Raw genomic sequence first — 24,168 nt, 5'->3', positions numbered from 1 at the left:
TTGTTCATAGTGATGCTTTCTAAGGCCCACTTGACTTCACATTCCAGGATGTCTGGCTGTAGGTCAGTGATCACACCATTGTGATTATCTTGGTCGTGAACATCTTTCTTGTATAGTTCTTCTGTGTATTCTTGCCACCTCTTCTTAATATCTTCTGCTTCTGTTAGGTCCATACCGTTACTGTCCTTTATCAAGCCCATTTTTGCATGAAATGTTCTCTTGGTATCTTGAACGTTACATTCATTTAATTCTCTTTAACAACACTTTGAGGTAGGAACCTCACTTACAGATGGAGAAATTGAGCCCCTGGGAGCTGAAGTATTTTGTCACACAGTTAAGTGGAAGGATTGAGCTGAGAAACCCTGGGCTCTGCTGTCTCTCCTCTGATTATACTAGTGGGATTCTGCAGCCCAGAGAAAGGAGGCTATATTCCATGCACTTGAAATAGGGTCTTTGCCCGTAGGAGGCAGGAGACTAGGAGAAATACAGCTAGATTTCTGGTAGGAAAGAACCTTCATCCATTCAACCCAAATCCCTCATTTCTTGAGACAAAAATGGAGGTTCAGAATGGGGAAGGTAAGTGTCCTGGCTTCCAGGTAAGCTGCCAGGCCACTGTGCCTTGCACAGGAATGTGGCCCATGAAGCTCTCCCTCAGCACAGCCAGTTTTCCATTTAAAAAAAGAATATGCCCAACAACTTAGCTGTGTAACACAGGAAGTGGGGGGCAAGGGGCTTGTGGAGGATAAACTCATGGGATTTCTTCAGTGCAGTTGTCTTCTTACCCCTTACAGACCAGTATAGTAAGCCTACTACTTAACAGATAAGACTGAGATCCAAAGAGCAGGAGCCACACATTGAAGTAATGAGAATTTTTTTTTTTTTTAAATGGAACCTAATTAAACTGAAAAGCTTTTGCACAACAAAGGAAACCGTAAGTAAGATAACCCTCAGAATGGGAGAAAATATTTGCAAATGAAGTGACAAAGGATTAATCTCCAAAATATACAAACAGCTCAATGCAACTTAACATCAGAAAAAACAATCCAATCAAAAACTGGATGGAAGACCTCAATAGACATTTCTCTGAAGAAGACATACAGATGACTAACAAACATGTAAAAAATGCTCAATATCACTAATTATCAGAGAAAGGCACATCAAAACTACCACGAGATATCACCTTACATGAGTTAAGTGACCATCATCACAAAGTCTACAAACGGTAAATTCTGGAGGAGCCCTCTTGCACTATTGGTGGGAATGTAAGTTGATCCAGTCGCTGTGGAGAACAGTATGGAGTTTCCTTAAGAAACCAAAATAGAACTACCTAGCAATCCCACTGCTGAGCATATACCCAGAGAAAACCGTAATTCAAAAAGACACATTCACCCCAGTGTTCACTGCAGCACTGTTTACAATAGCCGGGACATGGAAGCAACCTGAATGTCCATCAACAGAAGACTAGGTAAAGAAGATATGGTACATACATACAATGGAACATTACTTGGCCATAAAAAAGAACAAAATTGGATCATTTGGAGAGATGTGGATGGACCTAGAGACTGTCATACAGATGAAGTAAGTCAGAGAAACACAAATATAGTATATTAATGCATGTATGTGGAATCTTTTAAAAAAAAATGGTGTAAGTGATCTTATATACAAAGCAGAAATAGAGAACAAAAGTATGGATACCAAGGGGGAAGGTGTGATGGGGTGAATTGGGAGATTGGGATCAACATATATACACTAGATTCTACATATAAAATAGATAACTAATGGGAACCTATTGTGTAGCACAGGGAACTCTACTCATTGCTCTCTGGTGACCTAAATGGGAAGGAAACTAAAAAAAGAGGGGATATATGTAAACATAGAGCTGATTCACTTTGCTGTACAGATACTAACATAATATTGTAAGGCAACTATACTCCAATAAAAATATCTTTAAATAAAATTGGACATTTGGGGCTGGGAATTTACCCTGGGACTCATTTATACTTTTCAGGTCCTCTCTGCAGGAGTTCCTAAACTGGATTCAATGAACGGGTTTAATATAAGTCCTTCCTGGTTCCAAAAAGAAGTGGCAGGGTCAGCATTGCTGTCCTTGTTTCTCTGGTCACCTTCTTCTTCCCAGGCCTTTAGACCTCCCTGTACAAAATGAGAGAAGACAGGCCTGAACAGATAGGCCCCAGACCTTCAGATTTCCCCAGGAAACCAGCCTGCAGTGCCCCAGCCATCGACGTCAGCTTTTTGTTGGTCTTTTAATATACCTTTACAGTATGTGCGTGTGTACCAAGTTGCTTCAGTCATGTCCAACCAACTCCTTGCGACCCCATAGACTGTAGTCTGCTAGGCTCCTCTGTCCATGGGATTCTTCAGGCAAGAGTACAAGTAGGTTGCCATGCCCTCCCCCAGGGGATCTTCCCAACTCAGGGATCAAACTCGTGTCTCTTAATGTCTCCTACATTGACAGGCAGGTAAGTTCTTTACCTCTACTGCCATCTGGGAAGCCCATATTTAAAGTGAAAATTTAAAGCAAAAAGGAAAATTCCCTTTTTGTTCAGTGGTTAAGACTGCACTTTCACTGCCTTAGGCCTGAGTTCAATCCCTGGTCAGGGAACTAAGATCCTGCAAACTGAGCAATATGCACCCCCAACCCCAAAATTGCAATACTGAAAAAATTTTAAACATAGATATTGATTTATATTTATGAGCATTTCCTTAGGATAAGTTCCACGTGTGTAATTAGTGCACTAAATGATAAAAACATTTTTAGATTCCTATTAAGTGTTGCCACATCGCTTCTCTGGAAAGTTTGTTTATTGAGCACATACTTTGGGTGATTTAGTTTCGCTGCAACTGCCAACACCAGAACAAGACAGGAATGCAGATCTACCTGGCCAAGTGTCTCCCCACCAGCGCTGTGAGCTCTAAACATTCAGGAATGAAGCACGACCACTTGGGATCTCACCAGTCCCCCACATTCTATCCAAATAATTATAATCTCAACCTGCAAGCACATTCTATTCTAAATGCATTTCAGGCTTAGAAAAGGCTCCATCAAGTTCTAACAAGACGTAGCAAGGAAGGGAGGCAGTGTGATAGAAAGAGCAAGGATTCATATCTGAGAGACCTGCGACCTGCGACCTAGTCCGCTACTCCACTTGCTGCTGTGTAATGTCATGTTAGAAGTCACGTCAACCTCTCTGGTTACAGGTTCCATATCTAAATTAAAGAGGCCAGATTCCTTCCAGTACTAGTAATCCATATGTTTTTTGATGAAAATGTTACTTAAGATTCCATATCTCTGGTCGGTATTCACTTAGAGACAAGGCTTTTGATAATCATTCCTTTCTTGGATAGATTATGCAGCAGTTGGCTGTCATTGAAGGCAAATTTGACACTCCTATGAAGTTTCTGCCATTTTTATTATTGAAAATTACTGAATTTTTAAAATAATTATGACTTTTACCACAAAGTAACAAATTGTTATCTAGTGTACTTGGTTCCAGCAGTTTGGCCAGACCAATAGTGTTAAGGTCTCCTATTTCGCAGGCAGATTCTTTACCATCAGAGCCACCAGGGAAGCCCAAGATAATATGTGTACAGTTCTTTTCATACAGGGTTTCCCTTGTGTGGCTCAGCTGGTAAAGGATCTGCCTGCAAAGCGGGAGACCTGGGTTCGATCCCTGGGTGAGGAAGATCCCCTGGAGAAGGGAAAGGCTACCCACTCCAGTATTCTGGCCTGGAGAATTCCATGGACTATATAGTCCGTGGGGTCGCAAAGAGTTGGACACAACTGAGGGACTTTTCTTTTCCCTCACTTTTCTTTTCATACAACCTTTGTCCTCTGAGCCTCATTATTTAAATAAAAAAAAACAAAAAGAAATTCCTTAGTGGTCCAGTGGTTAGAACTCTGTGCTTCCATCCCTGGTTGGGGAATAAGACCCTCCATGTTGTGCTGTGTGGCTCCACCTGCCTCCCCCCATAAATTAAATAAGATCAGATACTATTGTCTCCATTTTGTCATGAGGAAACTGAGAAACTACCATCAGGCAGTAAGTGATGGAGCAGGAATACTGTGACCTGTGATGGCTTTTGATCTGTGACTTTCCAGATACTCTGAAAAGCTCAGATCCATTGCTATGCTGCTGAGTCACTTCAGTTGTGTCCGACTCTGCACGACCCCATAGACGGCAGCCCACCAGGCTCCCCCGTCCCTAGGATTCTCCAGGCAAGAACACTGGAGTGGGTTGCCATTTCCTTCTCCAATGCATGAAAGTGAAAAGTAAAAGTGAAGTTGCTCAGTCGTGTCTGACTCTTTGCGACCCAATGGACCACAGCCCACCAGGCTCCTCCATCCATGGGATTCTCCAGGCAGAAGTACTGGAGTGGGGTGCCATTGCTTTCTCCTTGCGACCTAATCCTGCTGCTGCTGCTGCTAAGTCGCTTCAGTCATGTCCGACTCTATGCAACCCCATGGACGGCAGCCCACCAGGCTCCCCTGTCCCTGGGATTCTCCAGGCAAGAACACTGGCGTGGGTTGCCAATTCCTTCTCCAATGCATGAAAGTGAAAAGTGAAAGTGAAGTCGCTAAGTTGTGTCCGACTCTTAGAGACCCCATGGACTCCTCCTCCATGAGAGCCCACCAGCCTCCTCCATCCATGGGATTTTCCAGGCAAGAGTACTGGAGTGGGGTGCCATTGTCTTCTCCAGACCTAATTCTAGTGAAGCAGAAAATCTTATTCCTGACAACAGTAATTGGACCAAGGGTCAGAATGTGACCACAAGCTCATTAGAGCCAATCCCGGAGGATATATGTGGGAAGCAGGGCCTGGGGAAACATCCTGCTGGGGTGGCTTCAGTTCAGTTCAGTGGCTCAGTCATGTCCAACTCTTTGCCACCCCATGAACTGCAGCATGCTAGGCCTCCCTGTCCATCACCAACTCCCAGAGTTCACTCAAACTCACGTCCATCACATCAGTGATGCCATCCAGCCATCTCATCTCTGTCGTCCCCTTCTCCCCCTGCCCCCAATCCCTCCCAGCATCAGAGTCTTTTCCAATGAGTCAACTCTTCGCATGAGGTGGCCAAAGTATTGGAGTTTCAGCTTCAACATCAGTCCTTCCAATGAACACCCAGGATTGATCTCCTTTAGGACGGACTGGTTGGATCTCCTTGCAGTCCAAGGGACTCACAAGAGGCTTCTCCAACACCACAGTTCAAAAGCATCAATTCTTCAGCACTCAGCTTTCCTCACAGTCCAACTCTCACATCCATACATGACCACTGGAAAAACCATAGCCTTGACTAGACGGACCTTTGTTGGCAAAGCAATGTCTCTGCTGTCTAGGTTGGTCATAACTTTCCTTCCAAGGAGTAAGCGTCTTTGAATTTCATGGCTGCAATCACCATCTGCAGTGATTTTGGAGCCCCAGAAAATAAAGTCTGACACTGTTTCCACTGTTTCCCATCTATTTCCCATGAAGTGATGGGACCAGATGCCATGATCTTAGTTTTCTGAATGTTGAGCTTTAAGCCAACTTTTTCACTCTCCTCTTTCACTTTCATCAAGAGGCTTTTAGTTCCTCTTCACTTTCTGCCATAAGGGTGGTGTCATCTGCATATCTGAAGTTATTGATATTTCTCCCGGCAATCTTGATTCCAGCTGTGCTTCTTCCAGCCCAGTGTTTCTCATGATGTACTCTGCATAGAAGTTAAATAAGCAGGTGACAATGCACAGCCTTGATGTACTCCTTTTAGGTGCAGCTATTTTTTTCTATCACATTGAGATGACCTTCCCGCAGTAAGAGAGAATCAGGCCAACAGGGCAAGAAAAGCAGAGACAAATATCAGCTGTTGAATTGCTGCTTCCAGAGGCCCTGGCTTCTGAAGCGATTTAGTTCTCTGGCAAGTCTCATATCAAAAGCAATCACAGATCACATTAGTATTCCTGCTCGATCACTTACCGCATGATGGTAGTTTCTCAGTTTCCTCATGACAAAACGGAGACTATAATTTCTGACCTATCTTACTTAATTTTTTTTTTTTTGACTGTTTAGCTAGTCCTCCAAGCTAGGTGATCCGGTAAATTTATTTGTTTCTTTACACCAATTAGAATTTCTTTCTTGCTTTCTTTTTTGTTATTTGCAGCCAGGAAATGAACCCAGAACCTCTGACTCTCAGGACCAGGGTTCTTTCTTCTAATGTTAATAATAGCGAGGAGTCATTGAGCACTTCAGTATACCAGGCAGTGTGCTAAACACATCACTTATTTACTGGGCCAAAACTAAGTCTCAACCCAGAAAGGCTGAATAGGGGAGCTTGGAAAAGAGAAACCCTTTGACATGACATCTGAACTATCTTTTTTAAAGACTGGTGAGATTAGAGTTTTTGTAAAAAGTGTGGCCATGACATCTGAACTATCTTTTTTAAAGACTGGTGAGATTAGAGTTTTTGTAAAAAGTGTGGCCATGACATCTGAACTATCTTTTTTAAAGACTGGTGAGATTAGAGTTTTTGTAAAAAGTGTGGCCAAATGATTCTGAAACTGCGTCCCCCTAAAACCGAATTCCCTGAAGTCCCATACCGTTTATAATTAATCTCTCTATCTAAAACTTCATCCCTTTCTTGTGCCTTCTGACCCCAATCCTGTGCTAACTGAGAATTCATCAGCCAGAGTCAGATAACTAAAATTACCATGGTTGATAACATCAACTACCCACTGAAATTTCGAATCTAGATATCTTCATTAAACATGCAAACTCCATTGTTTTTTCAGGGCAAGATAAGCTGACAGATCCTTGAATAATGTACCACTTAGCCAGAGAATTGTAAATCAAAGACATGCTGACTCCTGAAACTACATCTAAGAAATATCATAGAAATTTCACAAGATGATTAATCCCCACCTCTTTGTTCTTCCCACCATTTGAAAACTATGTATTTATTTACTTTGGCTGCCCTGGGTCTTAGTTGTAGCATGTGAGATTTTTTAGTTGCAGGATGGAACTCTAAGTGGAGGCACGCAGGACCTATTTCCCTGACCAGGGATTGAATTCCAGGCCCCCTGCATTGGGAGCACAGAGTCTCAGCCACTAGACCACCAGGGAAGCCCCCCTCCTTTTTTTAAAAATTTCGTTTTGGCTGCTCTAGGTCTTTGTTTGGGCACACAGGGTCTTGGGTGCTTTGGGCTTTCTCTAGTGGGGGCGAGCTGGGGCTACTATCTGGTTATGGTACTGGGGCCTCCCATTGTGGTTGATTTTCATGTTGCGGATCAGGGGCTCTAGAGCATGGGTTCAGTAGTTGTGGCACACGGGCTTCATTGCCCCATGGCATGTGGAATCTTCCTGGACATGGGATCAAACATGTGTCCCCAGTATTGGCAGACAGATTCTTAACCCCTGGACCACCAGAAAAGTCCTATTCTGCTCCTTTTTAAAAAACCCTCACTCAAAGACCAAGTTAGAATAGATCTGAGGCTTGTCTCCTATTCCCTTGTTTGGTGCTCTGCAATAAATCCTGACTTTGCTGCAAACACCCTCTGTCAGAGTTGGGTTCTCTGTGCCACAGGCACCTGAGCCCTTGCTGGGTTTCAGTTCTTCCCTGGTGGGGAAGGCTCCCCAGTGGAAGGCTCCAGATTGCAGTACACTCAGAGAATCTGCCTGCAATGCAGGAGAAATGGGTTCGATTCCTGGATCGGGAAGATCCCCTGGAGAAGGAAATGGCAACCCCCTCCAGTATTCTTGCCTGGAGAATCGCATGGACAGAGGAAGCTTGCGGGCTACAGTCCGTGGGGTCACAAGAGTCAGACATGACTGAGTGACCTTCACTACTACTACTACTTCTACAATGAAGGAGCTAATCCTTTCCCTGCCTTCTTCCTGCTTAATACTTCCTCATTCTTATTAGCCATTCTGATTTGATAATGTGCAATGGGTTTTTTGTTTGTTTGTCCCCCCCACCCCACCCCTGCACTACGTGGCATGTGGGATCTTAGTCCCCTGACCTGGGATTGAACCCACTCCACCCCTGCAGTGGAAGCACTGCAGGGTCTTACGGAGTCTTAACCACTAGACTGTCAGGAAAGTCCCTGCATTGCTTTTTTTTTTTTTTGATGTGGACTATTTTAAAGTGAAAGTGTTAGTTTCTCAGTAATGTCTGACTCTTCGTGACCCCATGGGCTGTAGCCTGCCAGGCTCCTCTGTCCATGGAATTCTTCCATGGCAAGAATACTGGAGTGGGTTGCCATTCCCTTCTCCAGGGGATCTTCCTGATCCAGGGATTGAAGCTGGGTCTTTTGCATTGCAGGTGGATCCTTTACTGTCTGAACCACCTGGGAAGTCCCGCATTGGAAGGCGAAGCCCCCACTGGGCTGCTAGGGAAGTCCCCCTGCATTACATTTTTGAGAGAACGGCTTGATGTAAGTGCAAGATAATTTCTCTGCCAAATCATTATTTTTTAAAAATTTGCTCTTTTTAAAAAATAATTGAAGTATAATGTATATGTATGAATGAGTCCCTTCACTGTTCATCTGAAACTATGACAACATTGTTAATCAGCTATACCCCAATACAAAATAAAAGGTTTAAAAAATAATTGATGTATAATTGACATATATTAATTTCAGGCATTAAAACATAATGAGTGAAAAAGGTGGCTTAAAACTCAACATTCAAAAAACAAAGATAATGGCCTTCAGTCCCATCACTTTGTGGCAAATTGAAGGGGAAAAAGTGGACGCACCTTTTTTGTTTTCTGGGGCTCCAAAATCACTATGGATGATAACTGCAGCCATAAAATTCAGATGCTTGCTCCTTGGAAGAAAAGCTATGACAAACCTAAACAGTGTATTAAAAAGCAGAGACATCACTTTGCCGACCAAGGTGCATAGAGTCAAAGCTAGTAGTCATGTACAGAATTAGGCTGTAAAGAAGGCTGAATGCCAAATAATTGATGGTTTTTAACTGTAGTGTTGGAGAAGACTCTTGAGAGTCCCTTGGACTGCAAGATCAAACCAGTCAATCCTAAAGGAATTCAACCCTGAATATTTATTGGAAGGACTGATGCTGAAGTTGAATCTCCAATACTTGGGCCACCTGATGCAAAGAGCCGACTCATTGGAAAAGCCCCTAATGCTGGGAAAGACTGAAGGCAAAAGGAGAAGGCAGCAGCAGAGGATGAAATGGTCAGATAGCCTCACTGACTCAATGACATAAATTTGAGCAAATTCCAAGAAACAGGGAAGGACAGAGGAGTCTGGTGTGCTTCAGTCCATGGAGTCACAAAGAGTCGGCCATGACTTAGCGACTGAACAACAATAACATATACCATGATGATTTGAAATTTCTGTATATTGGAAAATGATCACCACAAGAAGTCTAATTAACAGCTGAATCATTTTAGATTGAAAAGTCTAAATGTTCACCTCATTACATTTAATTACCCTCGGGCTTCATGGTGAAACCTGATCTTTGACTGCTTGTACTGGGTTCCCTGGAGGCTCAGTTGGTAAAGAGTCTGTCTGCAATGTGGGAGACCTGGATTTGATCCCTGGGTCAGGAAGATCCCCTGGAGAAGAAAATGGCTACCTACATCAATATTCTTGCCTGGAGAATTCCATGGCTGAGCCTGGTGGACTACAGTCCATGGGGTCACAAAGAATCGGACACCACTAAGTGACTAATTTTCTTTTTCACTTTCATGGTGAAACACGAAGAACATTTCCCATTAAATTTATATGGTTAGTCCAGATCATTCTTTTGAGCTTCTAACTCACATATCTAATGCTTTGTGGCCACTTTCATTGGGGTGTCTTAGCGTCATATCCAGATTAGTATGTCTAAAGCTGAACTTGCCGTCACCCTATTCAACTCCCAAACCTCCCATTCTGTGGTCTTCCTTATTATTATAAGTACTCTATTGACTCACAGGGAAGAGCTAAAGACCAGGGAGTCGTTTCTGCAACTTCACTCATCACGAGCCGCCACGGTTGATTCATTACCCAGTCCTTCCAGTTATACCTCCCAAAATATCATCAATGTACTCCTTTTCCTCATTCTCCAAGGCATGCGTGCTTGCTGAGTCAATTTAGTTGTGTCTGACTCTGTGCGACCCTAAGGACTGCAATTTTCTAGGCTCCTCTGTCTATGGGATTCTCCAGGCAAGAATACTGGAGTGGGTTGCCAATTCCTCGTCCAGGGTTCTTCGAAACCCAGGGATCAAACCAGCATCTCTTTGTCTCCTGCTCTGGCAAGCAGGCTCTTTACCACTAGCGCCACCTGGGAATCCCAGGCAAGAATACTGGAGTGGTTTGCTGTGGCCTCCTCGAGGGGATCTTCCTGACTCAGACATGGAACCCGTGTCTCTTGCATCTACCTGCATTAGCATGTGGATTCTTTACCTCTAGTGTCACCTAGAAAGTCTCATTCTCCAGTGTCTCCACTCTGTCCAAACTATTATCACTTACTCAGATTCCTGCGTTAGTCTCCTCACTAGCCTTCCTGCCTTTATCCACATTTGCCTCCCTCTTGTCCAATCACAGAACAGCTAGAGTGGTCTTTGAGAATTTAAGATCATGTGAGTTTCCTAGTGTCAGTTTCCCAAAGCACTGGAAGTAAAATTCATATTCCTGTGACACCAGCCCACCTCTCCCATCTCATCTGCTGGCTCTCTTCCCCTCACCAAGGACACTCCAGCTGCAGTTGCCTGCCTGTTCTTGAAACATGCTAAGCTCATTCTTGAATTAGAGCTTTTGCATATGGCTGTTCCTTCTACTTGAAACATAATCCACTGCTCCTTCCATGATTCACTCCTTCTCAACCATCTGTTCCTAACTTAAAGTTCATTTCTTTAAATAATCTTTCTATGATTATCACTTTTTCTAAGGAAGATTCTCCCTACTGCTGCTTACTCATGATTTTACCAGCCTCTTTATTTTCTTCTTACAGGAATTGTAATTATTTTATTCTTTCTTTGCTAATTTTCGGTCTCCCTGACCAGATTATAAGCTTCATAAGGACGAGGTCTTATCTTGTTCACTGTTGTATCCCTAATATGTACTCAGTACAATTAATTGGATGAATGAATAAAATTAATGAGAAAAAAAATTAAGACAAATGAGTGATACCAACAGGAAGTCATAAGAAAAAATGTACACACAATCAATAAACACAAGAGGTTACTCAGATTCTGTCCCATAATTTAAAAGGCAGGAGACAGCACTTTTCATATGTCAGGTTGCCAGAATTTAGAGGTTTGGCCATATCTCTCAGACTTGGCTAGAGTTTGGAAAAACAGGTTGTGGGATGGTAAATTAGTGATTTTAGAAAGCATTTGGCAATATCCATCAAATTATAAAAGGCATATATTCATTGACCCAAGAATTCCAGACGTAGACTTGCATGAGAATGCAAATAAATAACTTCCAAAATGTTTATTGTAACATTTTTTTGTTATAGGAAGAATATGGAATAATAACAGCTAATATCTTTAAGTACTCACTGTGTTCCAGGACAGTTCTCATATACTTCACAGAGCAACTCTATGAAGTGGTTGTTATTATTATATTCCATTTTGCAAATAGGGTAATTAACAGGTAACATCCCCAAGGACCCACAGCCAGTAAGTGGCAGAGCTGGGAATTTAACCCAGAGCTGTACACTTAATCATTACAGAAAGTCTTGTACATATGAACGAGTTCCATTCTGAGAGCACGTTCTTAAGTCCAATTTGGTCATAAGTCCAACAAAGTTAGCCTAGGTAGTCAACAAATACAATCAACTCTATAGTACTGTACTATAATAGGTTTATAATACTTTTTACACAAATAATATGTAAAATTCACACAAAAAACACATTTTTAATCTTAACAGTACAGTACCTTGAAAAGCACAGTAGTACAGTTCGACTGCTGGAATATAGGGGCTGGCATCATCTGAGCAAGCAAGAGTTACTGGAAGGGGAGAGGAGGTGAGAGATGGCAGAGCTGAAGGGTTATCAGCAATAGGAGACGGAGGGTAAGCTGCACCACTTGGAAAGGATGCATGCGCATCACCATGGACGCCAGACACATGAACTAAATTATGTGACTGGACATGGAAACATACGTTTGCATCTTTGAAAGCTTCCAACTTGAAGTTTTGTATGTAGAGGACTTACTGTATCCTATACTATTATTTGTGTGTTAGTCGCTTAGTCCTGTCTGACTCTTTGCGACCCATGGACGGTAGCCCACCAGACTTCTCTGTCCATGGGATTCTCCAGACAAGAATACTGGAGTGGGTTGCCATTTCCTTCTCCAGGGGAACTTCTAGACCCAGGGATCGAATCCAGATTTCCTGCATTCAGTTCAGTTCAGTTCAATCACTCAGTCATGTCCAGTTCGTTTCGACCCCATGGACTGCAGCATGCCAGGCTTCCCTGTCCATCACCAACTCCTGGAGCTTGCTCAAACTCATGTCCATTGAGTCAGTAATGCCATCCAACCATCTCATCCTCTGTCACCCCCTTCTCCTCCTGCCTTCAATCTTTCCCAGTATCAGGGTCTTTTCCAATGAGTCAGTTCTTTGCATCAGGTGGCCAAAGTATTGAAGATTCAGCTTCAGCAGCAGTCCTTTCAATGAATATTCAGGACTGATTTCCTTTAGGATTGACTGGTTTGATCTCTTTGCTGTCCAAGGGACTCTCCAGAGTCTTCTCCAACACCACAGTTCAAAAGCATCAATTCTTCAGCGCTCAGCTTTCTTCACAGTCCAACTCTCACACCCATACCTGACTACTGGAAAAACCATAGCTTTGACTAGACAGACCTTTCTTGGCAAAGTAATGTCTCTGCTTTTTAATATGCTGTCTAGGTTGGTCATAGCTTTTCTTCCAAGGAGCAAGCATCTTTTAATTTCATGGCTGCAGTCACCACCTACAGTGATTTTGGAGCCCCCCAAAAATAAAGTCTCTCACTGTTTCCATTGTTTCTCCATCTATTTGCCATGAAGTGATGGAACCATGAAGTGATGGTTTTTCCAGTAGTCATGTATGGATGTGAGAGTTGGACTATAAAGAAAGCTGAGCGCCGAAGAATTGATGCTTTTGAACTGTCGTGTTGGAGAAGACTCTTGAGAGTCCCTTGGACTGCAAGGAGATCAAACCAGTCAATCCTCAAGGAATTCAACCCTGAATATTTATTGGAAGGATTGATGCTGAAGTGAATCTCCAATACTTGGGCCACCTGATGCAAAGAGCCGACTCATTGGAAAAGCCCCTAATGCTGGGAAAGACAGAAGGCAAAAGGAGAAGGCAGCAGCAGAGGATGAAATGGTCAGATAGCCTCACTGACTCAATGACATAAATTTGAGCAAATTCCAAGAAACAGGGAAGGACAGAGGAGTCTGGTGTGCTTCAGTCCATGGAGTCACAAAGAGTCGGCCATGACTTAGCGACTGAACAACAACAGCATATACCATAATGATTTGAAATTTCTGTATATTGGAAAATGATCACCACAAGAAGTCTAATTAACAGCTGAATCATTTTAGATTGAAAAGTCTAAATGTTCACATCATTACATTTAATTACCCTCAGGCTTCATGGTGAAACCTGATGCTTTGACTGCTTGTATTGGCTTCCCTGGAGGCTCAGTTGGTAAAAAGTCCATCTGCAATGTGGGAGACCTGGATTTGATCCCTGGGTCAGGAAGATCCCCTGGAGAAGGAAATGGCAACCCACTTCAGTATTCTTGCCTGGAGCATTCCATTGCCGAGCCTGGTGTGTGCTGCAGTCCATGAGGTCACAAAAAGCCGGACACGACTGAACGACTGAGCTGAACTGACGGAACCAGATGCCATGATCTCAGTTTTTTGAATGTTGAGTTTTAAGCCAAATTTTTCACTCTCCTCTTTCGCCAAGAAGCTCTTTAGTTCCTCTTCACTTTCTGTCATCACCGTGGTGTCATCTGCGTATCTGATGCTATTGATATTTCTCCTGGCAATCCTAATTCCAGCTTGTGCTTCATCCATCCCAGCATTTTGCAAGATGTACTCTGCATATAAGTTAAATAAACAGGGTGACAATACAGCCTTGACGTACTCCTTTCCCAATTTGGAACCAGCCTGTTGATCCATGTCCAGTTCTAACTGTTGCTTCTTGACCTGCATACAGATTTCTCAGAAGGCAGGTCAGGTGGTCTGGTATTCCCATCTCTTGAAGAATTTTCCAGAGTTTGCTGTGATCCACACAATTAAAGGCTCTGACATAGTTAATAAAGTAGAAGTAGATGTTTTTCTGGAACTCTCTTGCTTTTTCAATGATCCATTGGATGTTGGCAATTTGATCTCTGGTTCCTCTGCCTTTTCTAAATCTAGCTTGAACATCTGGAAGTTCTTGGTTCACGTACTGTTGAAGCCAGGCTTGGAGAATTTTAAGTATTACTTTGCTAGTGTGTGAGATGAGTGCAATTGTGCAGTAGTTTGAACATTCTTTGGCATTGCCTTTCTTTGGAATTGGAATGAAAACTGACCTTTTCCAGTCCTGTGGCCACTGCTGAGTTTTCCAGATTTGCTGGCATATTGAGTGCAGCACTTTCATAGCATCATCTTTTGAGGGCATTATGCCATGTGAAGTAGGTCAGTCAGAGAAAGACGAATACTGTTAAGAACTCACTTATATGTGAAATCTAAAAAAACCAACAAACAAACTCAGAACAGAGAGTAGAATTGCGGTAGCCAGAGAGATGGGGAGGGAAGTGTGATGGTGGTCAAGGGTACAAACTTCCACTTAACAGATGAATAAGTTCTAGGGATCTAATATATGGCAGCATGATGTCTATAGCTAACAAAACTGAACTGTATTTTCAAAAACTGCTAAGGGAGTAGATTTTAAATGGTCTCACCATCTACACACACTAAAAGAACTATGTGAGGAGATAGACATATCTTAGTCTATTTTGGCTGCTATAACAGAAATACCATAGACTGGGTAGCTTATAAACAATAGAAATTTATTCCTCACAGTTCTGGAGGCTAGTAAGTCCAAGATCAAGGTACTAGCAGGCTGGGGATCTGGTGAGACGGTTCACTTCTTAGACAACTGTCTTTTTGCTCTACGTTCCCATGGTGGGTCTGAGTTTACACCTGAAGAGATTAGGGGGCATGCCTTCCAATGCAGCAAGCAGTAAGACCTAAGACTTTAGTTTTCAGCTGTGTCTCCACCAGATACTGGTCTTCAAGGAATGAGAAGGAAGTGACATCAAGGAGGAACAAAGGAGGAAAAGACTCACCAGCCTTCAAGTTCCTGCATCTGCTCATTCCCAATCCCCTCCATCCCCACCTTCTAGTGGTCAGATTGTCCCACTTCACCTTGAATTTAGGGAGGCAACAAATTTCTCCTTTTTTCTGAGCCAATTCAAGTTTAGTCCCATGCAACCAATATGGCTTCCATCCCACTCTTCTTCCTCTGGGAAGGAAGTGGCACTAAATTGCAGTGGAAGGAATTTGGACTTCAGAGTAAGCTCTTTGACAAGATGTGGCTAAAACAATGTGTTATGTTATTTGAGCTTTAGAAACTGTCAGAAGCACTGCAGAGAGGATAAGAGACTGGGCTGTTGTCTCAAACACCGCAGTACATTCAGGCTGCTATTGTCCTGGAGGACAAAGGTCTTAGATCTATTTGAGAAAAGGAAACAAAACACAAAAACTGTATGTTCATTTTCAGTTCACTCACTCTTGACATAATAACAAAAAGGACAACTGATGAATGAAAATTCTCTTCTCCGCCAGTCATGCTTTCTAATTTTAACATTTTACAGTCGCATTTGTCTTTTAGAACACAATCTGCACATTCTTTTTTGAACTGTGGTGTTGGAGAAGACTCTTGAGAGTCCCTTGAACTGCAAGGAGATCCAACCAGTCCATCCTAAAGGAGATCAGTCCTGGGTGTTCATTGGTAGGACTGATGTTGAAGCTGAAACTCCAATACTTTGGCCACCTGATGTGAAGAGCTGACTCATTTGAAAAGACCCTGATGCTGGGAAAGATTGAAGACAGGAGGAGAAGGGGACGACAGAGGATGAGATGGTTGGATGGCATCACCGACTCAATGGTCACGGGTTTGGGTGGACTCCGGAAGTTGGTGACGGACAGAGAGGCCTGGTGTTGCTGTGGTTCATGGGGTTGCAAAGAGTGGGACATGACTGAGCGACTGAACTGAACTGGACTGAACAACATTCTTATGGTTAAAAATTCAAGAAGTTCAAAAAAGGATACAGTAAAAATTCTTCCTCTCATCCTTGTCCCTGGCTCAGTTCTTCCTGTGCCCCCAGGCAACCAGGGTAGCCAGTAAAGAAATCTTTCCAGAGATACTTTCCACGTGTACTTGGTGCATGACAAGTTGCTCCGGAACTTAGCAGCTTCAAGTAACAAGCATTTGTAACCGCTCTAGATTCTACTGGCCAGCTGGGCAGTTCTTGGCCAGGCTTACTCAGGGGGATGGATGACCTAGAATGGCCTCAGTCACGTGTCTGGCAGTTGGCAGGCTGTTTAGACTGGGGAGTCTTCACATATCTGGAAGCTGGCTTAATGTCAATGTCAGCCTGAGTGACAGACACCCACCTCCCAACATGCAGCAGGCTAGTGCAGCCTCCCTCTTGTGACGACAGGAGACTCCCAGCAGCGAGGGTGCGCTCCGATGCACGAGCAGTTTTTGAGCCTCTGCCTTTATCACTTTTGCTAAGGAACCTCTGATAAAGCAACTTAAAGCAAAGCAAATGGCCAAGTCCTGATTCAAGTGGTTTGGAGAAATAGACCCCATGATGGCAAGAGCGTTACTTTTTCTTTTTTTTAATATATTTGTTGTTGTTGTTTGTTCGTTGGTGTTTGGCTGCATTGGGTCTTCATTGCTGCGCTCAAGCTTTCTCTAGTTTCAGCGAACAGGGGTGACTCTCTAGTGCACAGATTTCTTACTGCAGAGCTTTTCTCATCGCAGAACACTGGCTTCAGTAGCCGCAGCATGTGGGTTTAGTTGCCCTGCAGTGCATGGAATCTTCTTGGACCAGGGATTGAGTCCGTGGCAGGCAGATACTTAACCACTGGGCCACCAGGGAAGTCTGGAAAGAGTTTTAAAATCACATTGCAAAAGGGCATCCATTCAGGGATGAATAGAATTCGTGGCTTTTTTCTTTCCTTTTTTTTTTTTGCAGCATATGTTTGTTAGTATGAATATATCGACTCTGTGTGTGTTTATACTTTTTCCTATTTTTTTACAGAAATGGTAGCACACTGTTTTATGGCTTTTCATAAGTATTTAAAACTGGTTTTACAAGCCTTGATGTCTACTATAACATAAAAGTTATAGATGGTTAAGATAGATTGTTGTCAAACAATTGGACAGGAGACTTATCTCTTGATGTCAAGTGAAATGGAAGGGTCTGTAATTTACGACAGAGAATAAAACAGACTTCACTTTAGTTTTACTGGGTACTTTTGCCTTAGTTGACTCATCAGCTACTCAAGGATCTTGGTATAATTCTCAAAGATGGCAAAGTCAGTTTCTCACAGAAGTACCCACACAGTATCTGAATAACCAAAGTCCTTTTTGGTCCAAGGATTTCCTTCAAGGTCTCTGTTTAATTAGTGTTTGTGTGTCTGTGTGTGTGTGCTCAGTCATGTCCAACTCTTTGTGACCCCATAGACTGTAGCCCCCCACCCAGGCTCCTCTGTCTATGGAATTTTCCAGGCAAGAATACTGGAGTGGGTTGCCATTTCCTGCTGCTGCTAAGTCGCTTCAATCATGTCCGACTCTCTGCGACCCCATACACGGCAGCCCATCATGCTCCCCCGTCCCTGGGATTCTCCAGGCAAGAACACTGGAGTGGGTTGCCATTTCCTTCTCCAGTGCATGAAAGTGAAAAGTGAAAGTGAAGTCGCTCAGTTGTATCCGACTCTTAGCGACCCCATGGACTGCAGCCTACCAGGCTCCTCCATCCATGGGATTTTCCAGGCAAGCGTACTGGAGTGGGGTGCCATTGCCTTCTCCAATTAGTTACCTTACTACACCCCAATGACCTCATCTGTAAGATGGAGGTTGTTTTTTTTTTTTTTTTCTGGGCTTTACCACATGCCATGTGTCATCTTAGCTTCCCGACCAGGGATCAAACTTGTGCCCCCTACAGTGGAAGCAGGGAGTCTTAACCACTGGACATCCAGGGAAGGAGACTCTTAACACCTCCTTCAGAGGGTTCCATGCAAAGTGAGTTATGTATGACACCTCATACATAATGGGGCCCAGGCTTGATTCCTGGTCAGGGGACTAACATCCCATAAACATGTGACTTGGCAAAAAAAAAAAAAAAAAAGAGGAAAAAAAATACATTCACAGCTTTCACTTATACAAGGGCATATACTTCATAAGAGCAAGTGGTCCTTTCTCTTGTCCCAAATGTCCTTTCTTGGGACATTTGAACTTCAGTGTGTATCAAAACCTTGTAAAAAAGAAGAAAGTTAGGTTTTTATAAAGTTACTCTGGACTTCCCTTGCAGTATAGCAAACCAAACACATGTACTTGTCTTCTTCCTCTCTTGATACTCCACCAAAATTAGAAAAAGGAACAGCACAAGGAGCTCAGTTCAGTGCTCTATGATGACCTAGAGATGTGGGATGGGGCGGGGGATGGGTGGGAGGGAGGCTCAAGAGGGAGAGGATATATGTCTACATCTAGCTGATTCACTTTGTGGTATAGCTGAAACTAACATAACATTGTAAAGGAAGTATACTCCAATAATAAAATTAAATTAAAAAAAAAGAAACAGAACTAAACTCATAACATTGAGGAGAACAGCATGGGCCATCAGTGGATGGTGGATTTCAGTGCATTTCTGGAAGATATAAACTGGGTAGAAATGCCTTGATGGATGGAGTGTAAGAAACCACAGCCAAGAATAAGCACTGGCAGATACAGCCAACCCACTGAACAGAATGCCAGGAAGTACGGTACCTCCAACAGAGAGTGGAAGCAAGATGGGAAGGCTGTCAGGGAATAATGAAAGTCCATCTGTTGAGCAACTGTACCCATCAGCTGCCCCCACTCCCATGCCCTAAGAAGAGGAGTTCTTCCATCCTCACTCCTGTGCCAGTAGAGAGCAGCCATTTAGACCTAGCCAAAAAGCATATTCTCCGAAGAAACTGAACGAACTATAGCTAAAGGGAGTGTTGGTGCCCCAGCGGAGAGGCCTCTCCATTCTGCCATTTAAGGTTTCACACAACCCAAAGGCTAGCTCCTCGCCCATTCACTGATCCTAAAGCATCACATGAAATCAACAAGTCCCATCCAGGTATATAGATGGACCAATCAGGAGAGAGGCTTTGTGGCCAAAGAGGAAATGCCCACTGACTGCTATGTATAACAACCAAACTTGCCTTCCTTGATAGATGTAAAACCTTAGCCAAGGATGAAGACCAGCAGCATGGAAGAGAAAGAAAACCATTCCTACACAGAAAGCCAAAGTTGGTCGTTCACTGGGGGCTGGGACATTCTTCTTAGAGGGGGAAAGACAGACCAACAGAGAAAGAAGTAAAGGAGGAAAAGGAAAGATTTACTCATCATGTACATCTGCCCTTGGTGGAGAGCACAGAAGTGATTAGATCAACCCCTCACTTCTACTTGTGGAGATGGGAGAGGACTTCACAGAGTTTATCTGAAGGGTTCTCAGATGGTGTGACAGTTTTATGTGTCAGCTTGGTAGTGCCACAGTGCCTGAATATTTGGTCAAACACTTCTGGATGTTTTTGTGAGGTTATTTTTTGGATGCTGCTACTGCTGCTAAGTCCCTTCAGTTGTGTCTGATTCTGTGCAACCCCATAGACGGCGGCCCACCAGGCTCCCCCATCGCTGGGATTCTCCAGGCAAGAACACTGGAGTGGGTTGTCATTTCCTTCTCCAATGATGCATGAAAGTGAAAAGTGAAAGTGAAGTCGCTCAGTCATGTCCGGCTCTTAACGACCCCATGGACTGCAGCCTACCAGGCTCCTCCATCCATGGGATTTTCCAGGCAAGAGTACTGGAGTGGGGTGCCATTGCCTTCTCCTTTTTGAACGAGACTGATATTTATTTATTTTGAAAAAGCATTTATTTATTTATTTGTCTGTGCCAGGTCTTAGTTGCGGCATGTGAACTCTTAGTTGCAGCATATAGGATTTAGTTCCCTGACCAGGGATTGAACCCAGGTCCCCTGATTTGGGAGTTCAGTCTTAGCCACTGGACCACTAGGACAGTCCTGAGATTGACCTTTAAATGAGTGGACTTTGGACTTCCTTTGTGGTCCAGTGGTTAAAAATTTGCCTGCCATTGCAGGGGACATGGCAGAACAGTTCACCAGAACTAGAAAAAGCCTGAAGGCAGCAACAAAGATCCAGGGCAGCCAAAATAAACAATAAATATTAATAAATACGTTAGTGAACTTTGAGAAAAGCAGATTACTTACTCTCCATAATGTGGATGGCCCTCGTACAATCAGCAAGACCAAAGACTGACTTCCCTCAAGCAAGAGGGGATTCTCCCCAATAGATGGCCTTTAGACCTGACCTGTAACTTTGGCTCTTCTCTGGATCTGCAGACTGCCCACTGGGCAGATGTTGGAGTTGCCAGTTTCTGTTATCATGAGAGATAATTCCTTAAAATAATCTCTCTTTCTGTCTCTCTCTCTCCATGTGTATTTATATATGTTCTGTTTCTCTGGAGAACCCTAATTAACACAAATGGGTATCTCTGGCCCTCTCCAAGGGCACTCCTGGGCCATTTTGCCCATGGCAAAGATGGGTATTTGACAGTAAATATTAGAGACCAAGGACTACGGACTAAGGACTAAGTTGAGACAACCGTTCTATGCTGGGGAGGCAGAAATAAAACCAGGAAATTGATTGTCACAACAGAGGTGGTTTAAGAGCAAGCTTGGGCATGAGGCTAAGCCCTGGGGTTGTGGTGATAAGCAATACTCTAAGGAAGAAGGTAATAGAGTCATGATTTCTCCATTTCAACTGTCCCAAACGCTGCCCAGAAGCGTGGCTGCTAAGGGAGCTGAGAGGACCATGCCTGGTTGGGAAGTCAGGGAGGGCTTCTCTGAGGAAGTGATAATTATCTGAGATCAAAAGAGGAGTGGGAATCGACCAGCAATGTGGGGGAAAGCCTTCCAGCTAGAGGGAATGGCGTGCAAGAAAACCCAGACTGGGAGGAGGTTTGCAGAGCTGAGAAGTCCAGTGAGGCTGGAGTGAGATGAATGGAGAAGTGGCGCAGCTGAAATTGAAGCAGTAACAGGGCGTGGTGGGAAGAATCTTGTAGGTCAATGTAAGGAACATGGGCAGGATTTTAAGGCACCTGGAAAATGATGGAATGGTTTTCATCAGGAAAGTGGCCCGAGTATTTCTTCAGCTACTTTTCCCGTCTTCCCCCTCCCTCCTCTCCTAGTGCAACTTGACTAACGCTTATGTGAGAGTGCTGGATATTTCCACAGATCACAAAAAATGCTCTGCTCATTTTTTGTCAGCCTTTTTTCTCTGCATTCTTCATTGTGGACAGTTTCTATACTATGTCTTCAATGTCACTGATCTCTTCTTCTGCAGCCTCTTAATTGGCTGTTTATCCCACCCAGTGGAGTTTTTGATTTAGATATTGTAGTTTTCATCTCGTGGAATTTAATTTGGGTCTTTTTAAGAACTATCTTTCATTTCTCTCCTCATCTTGCTCCTGTTTCCCTCTAGCTTCTTGAACCTGTGGAGCAGATGTATTTTCTTTTTCTTTTTTAAAATATCCTTATCTGCTAATTTCATTATTTCTGTCAATACTGAATCAGTGAATAAACTCCACGAGATGAAAACTACAATATCTAAATCTATGAAGACATAGCAATATAAACTGTCCACACTGGAGAATGGAGAGAAAAAAGGCTGACAAAAAAATGAACAGAGCATTTTTTGTGACCTGTGGAAATATCAGTGACTTGACAAATTGGGGAGGGAGGGGAGCCACAGCGCCCATTCTGGTAAGGGAGAAGCCCTTTTATTTTAGTTCTGTTTTTGGGCTACACCTGTGGCACACAAGATCATCATTCCCCAACCAGGGATTGAACCTGTACCCCCTGCTTTGGGAGCACAGTCTTAACCACTGAACCGCCAAGTGCTGCTAAGTCACTTCAGTCGTGTCGGACTCTGTGTGACCCCATAGACGGCAGCCCACCAGGCTCCCCCGTCCCTGGGATTCTCCAGGCAAGAACACCGGAGTGGGTTGCCATTTCCTTCTCCAATGCATGAAAGTGAAAAGTGAAAGTGAAGTCGCTCAGTCGTGTCTGACTCCTAGCAACCCCATGGACTGCAGCCTACCAGGCTCCCCCGTCCCTTGGATTCTCCAGGCAAGAACACTGGAGTGGGTTGCCATTTCCTTCTCCAATGCATGAAAGTGAAAAGTGAAAGTGAAGTCGCTCAGTCGTGTCTGACTCCTAGCGACCCCATGGACTGCAGCCTCCCAGGCTCCTCCGTCCCTGGGATTTTCCAGGCAAGAGGACTGGAGTGGGCTGGCACAAGTAGTCCCTTCTTTATTTCTCTTTTGAACTGAGGCAAAATTCACGTAACATGAAATTAACCACTTTATAAAATTCAGTGTACACTTTTAAATGCATTTAGTCTATTTATAATGCTGTGCAGCCATCACCCTGTCAAGTTCTGAAAGATTTTCATCAGCCCAAAAGGAAACCCTGTATTCAGTGACCAGTCACTCGCCATCCCCTTCCCATCCACACCCCAGAGAGAAGCCTTTTTTGTCCAAGATTTCTGAGTGCCAGGGTTAGCACTAAGAGTATTTTTTTGAGGGTTTGAGGCTGGGAGGAAAGACGCATGAGCTCTAGGATCAGATGGGAGCAGGTTCTAAAGCCAACTCTATCACTTTTCTGTGTGACCCGGGTCTACTTGTTTACCCTTTGCAAGCCTCAAGTTGGGGATAACATCTACTTTGCATTCAGTGTTGAAATATCCGGAGGGGAATACTTCTAAAGAATTGAGATTCAGGTATGGTGGCTGTTGGTCCTCACATAGGCCCCTGTCTCCCAGGGTCTCCATGGAGCACTCTATGAAGCTTAAACTTCGTTATGATGTCCTTCCATCGGCCTTTAGTAGCAGGGAAGCCTAGGGAACTTACATTCAAGCTTATTTCAGGACATCAGCCTCTATTTGCAATCCGTACTTAATTCCGTGCTTGGCTTGTAGATTCTTAAGAATAAATGAATACAGAAGGCAGTCATTACCTCCCCAGGCAATTCTGGAGAGGTGTTGGGAACTTTAAAAAATTAGTTCATTATTTTGGCTCTGCTGGGTCTTCATTGCTGCATGTGGGCTTTCTCTAGTTGCAGGGAGCAGGGGTTACTCTCTAGGTGTGGGGCTCAGGCTTCTCATTGCAGTGGCTTCCTGTTGTGGAGCACAGACTTTAGGGCTCGCCAGCTCTGGTAGTGCTGGCACACGGGCTTAGTTGCCCTGCAGCTTTTGGAATCTTAGTTCCTGGATCAGGAACTGAGCCAGTGTCTCCTGCATTGGTAGGTGGATTCTTAACCATTGGACCACCAGGGAAGTCCCGACATGTTGGGAACTGAGTCTGAACTCTTCCACTGAAATTTCAAGATGGCAGAGGAGAGTGAGTGGGAACCCTGGGCATGGATCATGTTTATCCCATGGCTTTGTGTGCCCTCAGAGGCACTGACACCCAGTCTAAGAGGTACAGCTGTGGCATAATCACTGGGCTCCTTGCTCTTCCCCGTTGGGAAGGAAAACTCTTCCCCATGTTCTCAGGGCCCTCACAATGTGCACTCATCACTATTGGTCACGTGTGCTGGGGACCAGCCCCAGCTGATCCAGGGTATTCGAAGGAGAGACGGCCTAGGCGACTATTTATATGCTAATTAGAGATATAAAGAATGATAGAATGAGGATAGCTCAGTAGGAAAATTCAGTGGAGAAAAGAGGCTGAGTAGCTTGGTTTACGCGGGAGACCAATAAAACTTCAAGACAAGAAGTTTGCACCACTTACGTAGGCCGCAGGCACCCTCTCGAATAGCGGAAGGTGCCTCACCCTAGACACCTTCTCGAGTGGGTCTTAGAAGCCCAGGCATAATTAGTAAGCGTGGTGGGTTCCGCGCTCCAG

The 24,168-nt window shown here is 43.8% G+C and overlaps 1 protein-coding gene and 1 long non-coding RNA gene across 2 annotated transcripts in view; one reads left to right on the top strand and one right to left on the bottom strand.

The window, feature by feature from the left end:
• The window catches only part of FADS1 (fatty acid desaturase 1), a 107,029-nt gene that overhangs the window by 16,758 nt on the left and 66,103 nt on the right, over positions 1-24,168 (bottom strand). The window lies entirely within an intron of this gene.
• The window catches only part of LOC113886566, a 52,963-nt gene continuing 37,093 nt past the window's right edge, over positions 8,299-24,168 (top strand). Inside the window, exon 1 of the long non-coding RNA XR_003509470.1 lies at positions 8,299-8,425. This is a non-coding gene — a long non-coding RNA (uncharacterized LOC113886566). The remainder of the gene's footprint in view (positions 8,426-24,168) is intronic.

This window comes from Bos indicus x Bos taurus, chromosome 29 (genome assembly GCF_003369695.1).
Source record: "Bos indicus x Bos taurus breed Angus x Brahman F1 hybrid chromosome 29, Bos_hybrid_MaternalHap_v2.0, whole genome shotgun sequence".
Taxonomy (NCBI): Eukaryota; Metazoa; Chordata; class Mammalia; order Artiodactyla; family Bovidae; genus Bos; species Bos indicus x Bos taurus.
Note: the sequence above shows the minus strand (reverse complement) of the source record. Positions and strands in the feature narration are given on the sequence as shown.